The sequence below is a fragment of the Pinus tabuliformis genome, chromosome 2_2, assembly GCF_031772625.1.
Source record: "Pinus tabuliformis cultivar Carrire ecotype Pingquan chromosome 2_2, CPIR1, whole genome shotgun sequence".
NCBI classification, from domain to species: Eukaryota; Viridiplantae; Streptophyta; class Pinopsida; order Pinales; family Pinaceae; genus Pinus; species Pinus tabuliformis.
Genome location: NC_142300.1, coordinates 426,947,782 through 426,959,446, shown reverse-complemented (window position 1 = coordinate 426,959,446; position 11,665 = coordinate 426,947,782). Strand labels below are relative to the sequence as shown.

At 34.5% G+C, this 11,665-nt stretch overlaps 1 pseudogene; it reads right to left on the bottom strand.

The window, feature by feature from the left end:
- Positions 1-8,857: 8,857 nt before the first annotated feature.
- Positions 8,858-9,837, bottom strand: LOC149193075 (enoyl-CoA delta isomerase 1, peroxisomal-like; annotated as a pseudogene).
- Positions 9,838-11,665: the final 1,828 nt, after the last annotated feature.

Here is an 11,665-nt window from a genome sequence, read left to right as displayed (position 1 = left end):
ATTAATATAATTAGCATATTCTAATTTTATATTTAATTAAAAATGATTAATGAAAAAGGAAAAATACAATATATAAAAAAAATAAAAAATAAAAATAAAAATAAATTTGATATGATTAAATTTCATGTGATTTGAATATCTATTTTCAAAAATAAAAAATATAATTATCACATATCCACTCATGGGATTTCTATGCAAACTTCCCAAATGCAGTGACAAACAAGTTGTCTCTAATGATATCAACAAAGATCGAAGGGATAGAAGATGAATTCATGTTCCATAAATATTTCCAGGAAAAGTCGTTGAATTCTTCATAGTGGGCTACCCCACAAAACGAAGGGTCTAACAAATGATTGTCTTTATAAAATAATGTGAATTGTAAGTGAAATTCTAGCCTTTGTATCCTCCAAGCTTGCAAAATTAGGGTGCACTGTCACAATGAATTCTAAAAGTGTTAGAGAATACTGTTCATCATCTTAAATATAAATTGTCTTAAAATATTTGTCTCAAATTATTTTTTTCTTAAATTTTATATTTAAGACAATTCAATTAATATTAAATTTTAATGTAAAATAATTAAAATAAAAAGTGATTTTTCAAGACAAAAAAATTATTTTATTTTAAAAGTGGTGTCTTATATCTTGCCCTCTTTTGGGTTCCATGGTGCCGTAGTCTAAGGATTATGCTTTTTTGTCCTTCCAACCATATTTTGAAAAAATCCAGCTGAGATTTTTGTAAATACAAGTAAAAGCTGTCAAACTTCATAATTTTAAGTGCCCTAGAAATTTTTGATGGTGCTGAATCTATTTCCACTTTCAAAACCATGATTCAAACTTTTTTTAATTTATTTTACCTGAAATCCAACCACTTTTAACTGTCCAGACAATTTCTATACCTCCGTAAACTACTCTTTTTGTGTCCACTTTCCACAACACGTCACAAGGTTTTGGCCCGGCGTATGTGCAATCAATTTGGGACTAGTTTGCCGGCCTTAGGCCTTACTTTTTTCGACTGTACGCTGGGGTTTGCAGACATGTTCTATAATTATTGATTGCCTGTTTGTTGGGCTTTCTGGTGCTCCCCTTCGGTACTTCGGTGGGCCTGCGTGACATGTTCTCAGAGCTAATTAGCTCATTATCATGCTGCCCCATTTTTTGGCTTGTTTCTCGACGGGTATCGGCCTTGGTGGACTATTTTGTTCATAAGCGTGTGATGAGCAGACATGTCAGACCACATCCAAACCGGTCAGAGAATCTTTTAATTATATTTTTTTAACTATTTTATGCGTGTGCATGTGATGACGACGATCGGATTATCTCCATCGGCCAGTGTAAGTCATATATTTCACTTTACAACAGCACGGTACAAGTTTAAGTCTAGACGACGATCGGATTATCTCCATCGGCCAGTGTAAGTCATATATTTCACTTTACAACAGTGTAAGTCATATATTTCACTTTACAACAGCACGGTACAAGTTTAAGTTTAGGATAGTTTTTAAATTTAAGTAAAAATTGTTAAAATTCATAATTTTTAGTATTTTAAATGTTTTTGATGGTGTTGAATCTATTTTCACTATTAAAAATATGATTTAAATATTATTTTTATAAGATTTTTTGAAATTTTTTACCGACCATCTTAACAATTTTTGCACCTTCTCAGATAACTCCTTTAAAATATATGGTAAATCGTGTGATGGAGAGATGTTTTAGAGTTAGCACCAGCTTCCGTTAGAAATCCGAGAACGGTTTTGTATTCATTTATATCCAATAAACAAGGAGGATAACGACAAGAAGGAGGATAACAATGTTCTAAATCCAATAAACAAAATCTAGATATCGTTGTCAGGGAACCTGGAAAGAATGGCCGGACAGAGACAAAAACTTTCTGAAGCTCCCGAGTCCCAGTACTAGCATTTTAGTGTTGAAGCTACAGAACGAGCCCACAGTTTGAGGTGTTCTTTCATATCCATTCCTGTGGCATTCGGGTTTGGCAGTTCCCAATTCTCCAGTGGCCATTTTTGAAACTCCAAATTCTTGTTGCTACCGTCATGATCGATGAATAATCTCTTTAATCCAGGTAGAAGATGCAGTAGCCGCGGGCTTAACCTGTCGTGGCTGAAGTCAAAGCCAAGCTCCAGAAACCCTTTATCTCTTCCATTTCGAGATTCCTTCTGAACTGGGGATTTCTCTTCTTTAGCTTCTTCTGCGATAGATCCATCCCCCGCAAAACGGTGTCGGACTTTGGCAGAGGCTTCCGTTGCCGAGCGAATAAATTGATGGGTGAAGGCACATGGAGGTACATAGGATGAGCGGAGGGCTTGTCTTCCCTTCTCTCATCAAGCATAACACGGGAATTTCCTTTGATATAGGTCATCGCCAGTAAGTCGGAAGTAAAACACAGAGGAACCTTCTTGTCACGAGAGGAGTCATAGAGGAATGAGTATTTGTAGATGTTACGTCGCTCGGAAAGGGTAAAATAGGATGTAAGAACGTAAAATACACGAAATTCACGTTCTCGTTCGTCTGGCGGTTTCACATGAATCTAGAATTCGTGAATTAAAGTGAGTTTACCCGACCGCAGCCTCCGGCAACGGTTCGTAAGGAAACGGGGAATGTTATTTTCATTGTATTCGTTGTTCACCGTTATTGAATTTGGTTTAAATATACAATCCGCTAGTCTAAATATTATAGTTTTTTATTATATAATTTGACTTTTCCAGTTTGTCAATCTAAACTGGATAATGAAAATGTGTTTTAAATATTATAGTTTTTTATTATATAAATTGATTTTTAAAGTTTTTCTAAGTAAATTAAATAATGATGATGGTGGTGGTGGCTAATCTTCACTAAGATTAAATTTTGGTTTATCTGACCTAAAGAAACCTAAAGAAACGAATTATTTAATTTGATTTAAAATTTTGTTTTTATCCTTAAAGCTCTTGGAGAGAAGCCTCCCCAGCGCACTATAATTTTGACATCCTAAAATGCTAGGAAAATCGGTATTGCAACAAAGATTATGGCAATGAGGTCAATCTTTTAAATATATATAAATAAATTTATAAATAGAAAAAAAAATTAGGTTTATTTTTTAAAAAAACTTTTCAAAAATTTAATTAAATTATTAATAATTATTAAATAAATGATACGGATTTAATTTATATAAAATATTATATTCTTAATAATATACACAAATTAAGAATATTATATTTTTAAATAATATATACAAATTAAATGTTGAGATTATATTTGTGCTTATGTTATTTTTTTAATTAAATTTATTGATTATTTTTTTTTATAAATATTGACTCATAAGACTATAACAATGTCAATTTAAAAATTAATAATTTACATAATATAGTGAGATATATTTTTGTAGTTACTAATTATTTTTATATATGTTTTTGTTGTATATTAATTTTTTTTATCATTTATCATATTAATTTTAATTTTAATTGGGGTTACAATTTATATAATTCTTTTATTTTTTTTTTGTTTTTTTATCAACTTGATTTGTATAATAAAATAAATATTTTCTAATAATATTTATAACCCATTTAACTTATATAACTATTCTAATAATTATATTTAACACCTTCAAATTTATTTTTCCAATAATTTCAAGCTAAAATTTAATAAAATAAATTAAAAATATATAAATAGAAAACAAAACCCGGATGCTACCTAGCGAAAAATTCATGTTTTGAGTAATTATGGGAGAAATGCAGCAGCCTGGCCATTGTTCCACCATGACCGCCGTTACGTAAGGTTGCAAGGCTTAGCATAAACGTATTTATTTTTCCCTTCTCTTTTTTTTGTTAGTTATGCGGAAGGCGTTGCTTGAAGGGTAGTGTTTTTTTGAGCATATTCTTTTGTCCTCATCCATGGTTTGTTAACATTTATAATTTATGGGCAACTAATTCAGAACTGCCACATGTGACTCGCAACAGAAACGTGCTCTGAAGATGCAGAGTGTGTGGGATTGTGTCTCCACAAAGCAGTACCCTGCAGTTGACGAGTACTTTAAATTTAATGATATTATGACCTTTTTTATTATTGCAGTCCACATTTTTTAAACATTCAAACGATAATATAAATATGTTTTAAACTAGCAATTGTCCCAAAAGGTACAAAGAGAGGCCGATAGGATTAGTAAAAGGAAGAAAGTTCTATAGATAGTCAAGCATATATAAAGTTCAGTAGTGACGAAGGCAATAACCACATTGACCATCCTGTACCAGTGCATTTGATATTAAAAGAACAAAACCAAAACCAAACCATTCATATCAATATAGTAAGTGTAGAACGCGTTCATACTTAAAGCTCAATAGATTCAATAGATTATTGGCAAGACGCTTTTCTTTTTAAATAAAAAGTAAATTACAATGTTGTACATGGTAAATGAAAAGTGGAGAAATTTGTGACTGGTTGACACAAAAAAGTAGCCTTCTCGCCTTGTCTATAGATGAACCAAAAAGTAGTAAGACAAAAATCCCTCAGAAGGAGAAGAAAAAGTACATTATGTAATGTGCATAATTTCTATGTATATACGCTTGCTTGAGAAAGAACCAAACATAGAAGAATTAGACTATGATGTTTTGAAAAGCAGTGATATTGTATGAAAAAATAAAAAACAGAGTAAAGTTGCTCAGAACTTCATTAATACTTTTGGGGACTTCTTTCAAAGTTTAAGACTTTTTTATGTACAACAAATCCGTTTCTCTTAATGAACTGCACTATCCAAATTTGGTGTCGTTTCTGTACATAATATATCACTTAAAGATAATATATCGCCTAAAGCTAAAACGATATCACCAAAATACAGGCATTCGCAAATCTGTTCACAAAATACTTTACATCAAGGAATCATGTGCACTGCGTAATGCACTGTTACACCTTTGAATGCATTCAACAAGCACTGCAAGCCCGAGTCATGTTACCTAATGATATGTGAACAGTAAAATATAAAATGAAACATGTTTTCCTGACAACAGTCAAAGAATGAACATAGTACATCCTGTCAGATTTTTACCTGTGCTAGCTTAGTCAGTCTTCTCCGAAATACCAGGGCTCACACAATCAGCAAATACAGCAGCACATCCTGTTAGACTTTTAGCTGTATTAGCTTAGCTAGTCTTCTCCGAAGTACCAGGGCTCACTCAATTAGCAAATACAGCAGCAGATCCGTATAGAAGCTGGAGGGTGCACTAATGTCAGTCATTCAGTGCTTTGGCAGCTCGATGATGCAGCAGAAAGAGTAGAGGGAGGGTTGGCACATATACGTTGGGATGAGTTAGGTGGGTGCATGCATGTGCCACTCTCTAGAGTCTAGTTCGGTCTCCAATTCAGATTCAGTCTAGTTCAGTTTTAAATCAGTTAGATTCCAATTTAGGTGCAATTTCCTTATTTAGAACAGAGCACTTGCATTATAAGTCGACTATTCTAGAATCTAGGAGTGGCACAAATCCCAAGGAGACCATGCAACATTTTATTTTAAGTTCAAGGATTTAGTACATGCATGCATCGAATTTTTCATCTGCAGTTGGGCACACAATCCCTGGCAGCCGTTTCCATGCATGATGATTCACTGTTATTGGAGTTTAGGGTGAGCGTCTTTTGTGCTATGGCATAGGACACACACTGGTTAACCAGATACACTGTATCTTCCCTCTTCTTCCTCTTCTGAAAACTTAAATGGAGATGCAGGGAGCAACACTACGTTGGTTAGCAAGTTTTTGTTTTGAGCTATTGCAGTGTATTTCACCCTTCAGTATTCAATAGGAGATAGATATGATTGAGAGTCAGATCTGTGTATTTGCTGTTTGAATTCTCAGCAATATGTGTTTGTAGATTAACATCCTTAGATCTGTTGTTTTGATTGAAGCTTTCAAATTTTCAGCTACTTAAGATGTAAAGTATTCTTTCTAAGTGCAGTATTTGCTTACCATGGTCTGAAAATTAACACATACCATGAATCTCAAACACATTCATTGAAAAATCATAGAATTGCAAATATGCGGATAATATTTATATCAAAGATTCCAGACTTCACATCTGTTCCAATTAGTTTCTTTTGAATATAAGCTTTCCTGTTCTCACCTTGAAGCTTGACATATTGCTATGGTCCAATTTGTTGTGTCCATTAGTACGGATTTGCTTCCACATGCATGCTTACATTACCAACACAACAAACAGATTAACCTCAGCTGGAGATGACAAGTCTGCTGTGCCTAAGGTTCTATTCTAGTGCATTAATATTAGCACCGTCCCAACCAAAGAGCCTTAAATTTCAAATTTCAACTACTAAAAGAAAAATTTTCTGCCTGTAAGTTATGTACACTCTTATTCTAATTTCTAAGTATCTTGTCAAACGTAGGAAAGCACATTCACATTTCCTAATATGTATGTTATCAGAAATAGGGAAGACAAAATGTAAACAGGTGTGAACAACTAGAGGGAAGCCCTTTAAAGGATAGTGATAATAAAGGGTAGATCCATGAAAAAAGAAGAAAAAATACATTCTGGATTTCTGGTTTAAGTATCCAAATTGTATGTTCTTGCAGAGACTGCAACTGGACTGAATCGACTCTCAAATGATTGAATGGGCTTGCAATTTATTGAAATCATTCATGAAGGGGGTTTTTCTTCGAATAGAAAAATGATTCAAAACCTAAAGTGATGTTTTCCAACAGGGCCTTGGATCACTGGTCTTGTCAACAGTGTATAATCTGTCTAACAGGGTTCTATGCCTTCAGCTCCTGTTTAGACTCAAGACAAGCAATCCGCTCCTGCAGCTCCTGAGTAAGCTTAATCAGACGAGCATTCTGCTCCTGCAGCTCCTCATTCATCTTAATCAAGATATCATTCTGCTCCTGCTTCTCCTGATTCATCTCAATCAACCTATTAATCTAACCACTTCCTTGCACTAGGAAGCGCAAGCCCCTCCGGGACCTTACTTCCTTCTCACTGTGATCTGCACCTCTCAGATTGCACAATCTTCAAAGAGGTAAGGCCAGGTGCAAGTCCCAACTTCCAAGTGATTTTGGCAAAAGATGCCCCTCGAACCTAGCATCTAAGCCAAACGAAGTCAGCTCTGTGTAGTACTGTACAGCCCCTCAGACCATGTTTCTCGAAGCACCTGGCAAGTCATAGCACTTGCACTGATGATGACCCAGGCTCAAAACTCAGTGGATTCATTCTGTCCTAACAAGTCACGTATCACATTGATGAAATACATACCCTTAAGTCACAGTTTGAAGATAACAATACTTTGATTGTAACACAAAATTTGTGTACATAGTTGTATCCTCTCCAGCCAAAAAAACAAAGTTATAACAACTTAAAAAAAACCACCCCAGCAAGAACTTGCCTAACCTTTAAATTCTATGAAACTCATTCTGAAGATAACAATACTCTGATTGTAACACAGAATTTGTGTACATAGTTGTATCCTCTCCAGTCAAAAATACAAAGTTATAACAACTTCAAAAAGCCACCCCAGCAAGAACTTGCCTAACCTTTAAATTCTATGAAACTCTGAAGATAACAATTCTCTGATAGTAACACAGAATCTGTGTACATAGTTGTATCCTCTCCACTCAAAAAACAAAGTTATAACAACTTAAAAAAACCACCCCAGCAAGAACTTGCCTAACCTTTAAATTTTATGAAACTGCTGGTGGGTGTAGGGTCAGCGATGAAGATGGTGGCATGGAAGAGTTGTATCCTCTCCAGTCAAAATACAAAGTTATAACAACTTCAAAAAGCCACCCCAGCAAGAACTTGCCTAACCTTTAAATTCTATGAAACTCTGAAGATAACAATTCTCTGATAGTAACACAGAATCTGTGTACATAGTTGTATCCTCTCCACTCAAAAAACAAAGTTATAACAACTTAAAAAAACCACCCCAGCAAGAACTTGCCTAACCTTTAAATTTTATGAAACTGCTGGTGGGTGTAGGGTCAGCGATGAAGATGGTGGCATGGAAGACCATCCACAAAGGTTTAACTTTGATGAAATAGATACCGTTGGTCACAGTAATATTGGACAAGGAACAATCTGCCTGTTTCTTATAAACATTTGTAATGTGCCCAGTGCCCCTGAAGAGAGTGTTCTTTATCCTATTTTGAATTAAAAAAATGTTTCTTCCCTTGCGAAAAGAAAATTCTCAGACAAAAATAGTTTGATTGTAAAACAGAATTGTGTAAATATGTGTGCCATCTCTAGTCAAAACAAAGGTTTAAGTACTAAAAAAATTGACACAGCAGAAAGAACTTTCTTAACGTTAAATTATATGAAACCACTGATGGGTCTTGGTTCAGCAATGAAGATGGTGGCATGGCAGGACATCCACGAAAGTTCAACTTTGATGAAATAGATACTCTTTGGTCACTGATCTTAGACAAAAAAGTCTGATTTTAACATGGAAATTGTGTAGATGTGCGTCGCCTCTCCAGTCAAAACAAAAGGTTTAACTACTGAAAGGAACCACCCGAGGAAAAACTTGCCTAACCTTATATATAATGAAATTGCTGTTGAGTCTTGGCATCGCAGAGCATCCATGAAGGTTTGGCGTTCTTAGACGAATATTCTAATTGTAATGCAAACAATTAAAAAAAATGTGTAGAGGTTTGTGCCCTCCCCGGTCAAAACAGGATTTAGTTATTTAATTAAATAAGTAAAACAACAACCCAGCAAGAACTTGCCTAAGCTTTATCCTTGATGAAATTGCCGATGGGTTTTGGTTCGGCAGAAAAGATGCTGGCATGGCAGACCATCACCAAAGTTTCAAGAAATCATAATTAGCAAACTATGGGAGAAATAGACCACACGATAACTCTACCTTAAGAATATCGGTGTTTTTCTAAGCAGAACTTGAACTTTCTATTGATGTCATTGTATTTTCATATCAATATCAATGTCTGACATTAAAAAATGCTAGCAATGGTGTAAAAACAGGAACAAATATTATATTGCAGACGCTAATGCATCTCCGCACTACCTGTCGGCAAACAATTGCGGGAGTCTGAGAAGCCCCAAATTATTAAGACCAACCCATTCGTATTCACAGCAATCGAACTCAAAATCCATGGTTACAGTGGGCTTCGAACCACTAACCCCACACGCACAAATGGAAACCTACACCCCAATCATCAGAGCTTGGCAGAAGCGGGGAAAATATACGGCTCCCGATGGGCATCGAGCTCTTCAACAACGCCAGGGAAAACTCCCAACCTGAGTTCACTGTAAATATCCTTCGTCCAGCCCCTACTAGCCAATTTCTGGGCTTCACTAACGGCGGCATCCAATGCCTGAGCCGAGTCCGCATAAACAGAATCCACGATCCGGCCCTACAGAGCCGTCTGGGCACTAAACTTGCGGGCACCCAATACCACATCCCTGCTGGCTGCGGGCAATAGCTTGCTCCGCACGACGGCCATGAGACTCTTGGGAAGCTTCATCCCAAGGTCGAGCTCACTCATGTAGAGGACAGATCTATCCGCCTTCATAAACCTGTAGTCGTGTGCCAGGGCCAGTATAAAAACCCCCCCGCAGCGTGCCCACAGATCGCCGCGATGGAGGGCACGCCGAGCCTCATGAAGGAGTCCAGCAGGTTTACGAATTTGATCCTGATTATGCTCAAGTGGGCCTCTGGATTCTGAGATATCCATTGAAGGTCAATTCCTGCAACGAAGAACGAAGAATTGTAAGAAAGCTCAGGGAGCCAAAAAAGATATGTAAATTGGAGCAGCTCTTTGCAGAGAGGCCGATATGCAGGCCGATATGCAGGTAATGAGGTAGTCGTTTCCTGAACAAAGACGAAGTTCGCCAGGTGTCAGCGTCTAGTCGTTTCCTGAACAAAGACGAAGTTCGCCAGGTGTCAGCGTCAGAAGGAGAAGGACGACGAAAGGTCCCTTTCAAAGGAAGGCCTATCGGCCTAAATATTAAAAATAAAGACCATTGTTACCAAGTCCTTTAAATAAATAAATGATATTATGACCTTTTTTATGCTTTTTTCCTATTGCAGTCCACATTTTTGAACATCCAAACGATAATATAAATTTTTGAAAATAATAAAGTTAACATATTAGGTATGTATTTAAAAGTGTGTGTATACATTAAATAAATAGTTTCGACTTGATATTGTAATAAATATATTTATTATCTGTAATATATATACGCGTATTTTAATTTATAGTTGAAATAATTTTTTTCATTATTATTTTTTGGTCAATTTTAATCAAAATTTGATAGAGATTTTTAAAAATTTGAGTTTAAATTGTTTAATCTGCATAATTTGAGTTTTCTGGGTTTTTTAGGTGTTGAATCCATTTACGTATTCAAAAATATATTTTAAACAACAAAAAATATTGAAATTGTGTTGTGAGATTTTGGTGAATTCCAGTGAAAAATGCTATTTCATCTATAAGTTAGACTAAGCATATATATATATATATATATATATATATATATATATATATATATATATATATATATATATATATATATATATATATATATATATATATATAACACATATTGAACTTCAAGACATATTTTATATTCATTAGCAAAAAGTTATCTCATCTATAAGTTAGACTAAGTGTATATATATATATATATATATATATATATATATATATATATATAGATATATATCAAATATTGAATTTCAAGACACATTTTATATTCATCAACAAAAATAAATTATTTAGCTATCATGTTCAGAATTAGATTTTCCAAATTTAGACAACGGAATAATATATATATATATATATAACAAATATTGAACTTCAAGACATCCTTTATATTAATCAGCAAAAAGAAATTATTTAGAAATCATGTTTGGAATTAGATCTTCCAAATTTAAACAACATAATAATACAATATTGATAGCAACCAAAAATACACCAAGAAATAAAATGCTTCTAGAAATGGCAAGATACAATATGTCATTTTCCAATAATCTAAGATAGCTCCAAAAGCAAAATAAGATAGCTATGACCTCCCTCGTATCCAAGAAACATAGTCATCTATACTACACCACAACTTTTGATTTCTCTACATAAAATGCTTGACTATTCGACACACAAAAAGATAACAAAATCACACATCCAAAGTTCTTTGTTTGACAAAACTTCAAGGCCATGAGTTTTATCGCACAAAATTTGTATCACATAGAGAAGGAAAAGAAAACTAATGCCAACCATTAATGATTTAACCAGTCCATATGTGCCATGTGGAAACATAACATCACTCAGCTAAAAGATAACCGTAACAATATTTACCCAGGGTGAAATTTAATTCATCATAGGATACATATGACTATGGAAACGAAAAATATAGAATGAAATGTTGTAGGAGCACACATGAACCAAACAATTTTGGGCCAAATGAAACACCAACTTTACAACATCAACTATGAATCCCAGAGCATACATGAGATTGTAATCCCTTCTTGCACTAGAGCTACAGAAGACTCATAGAAGTCAAAATACCAGCTCAATCTCAACAAGCTCATTTTTGTAAAAACGAGAATACCATCTATGGAACTGAGTAATCATAAAATGGAAAATAGAGACTAGAAAAGTTTCTCCAAAATAGTGCAACTTTTATACAAACATCATAATTTACTACAGTGAGCTCAAGAGCCAAAATTATAT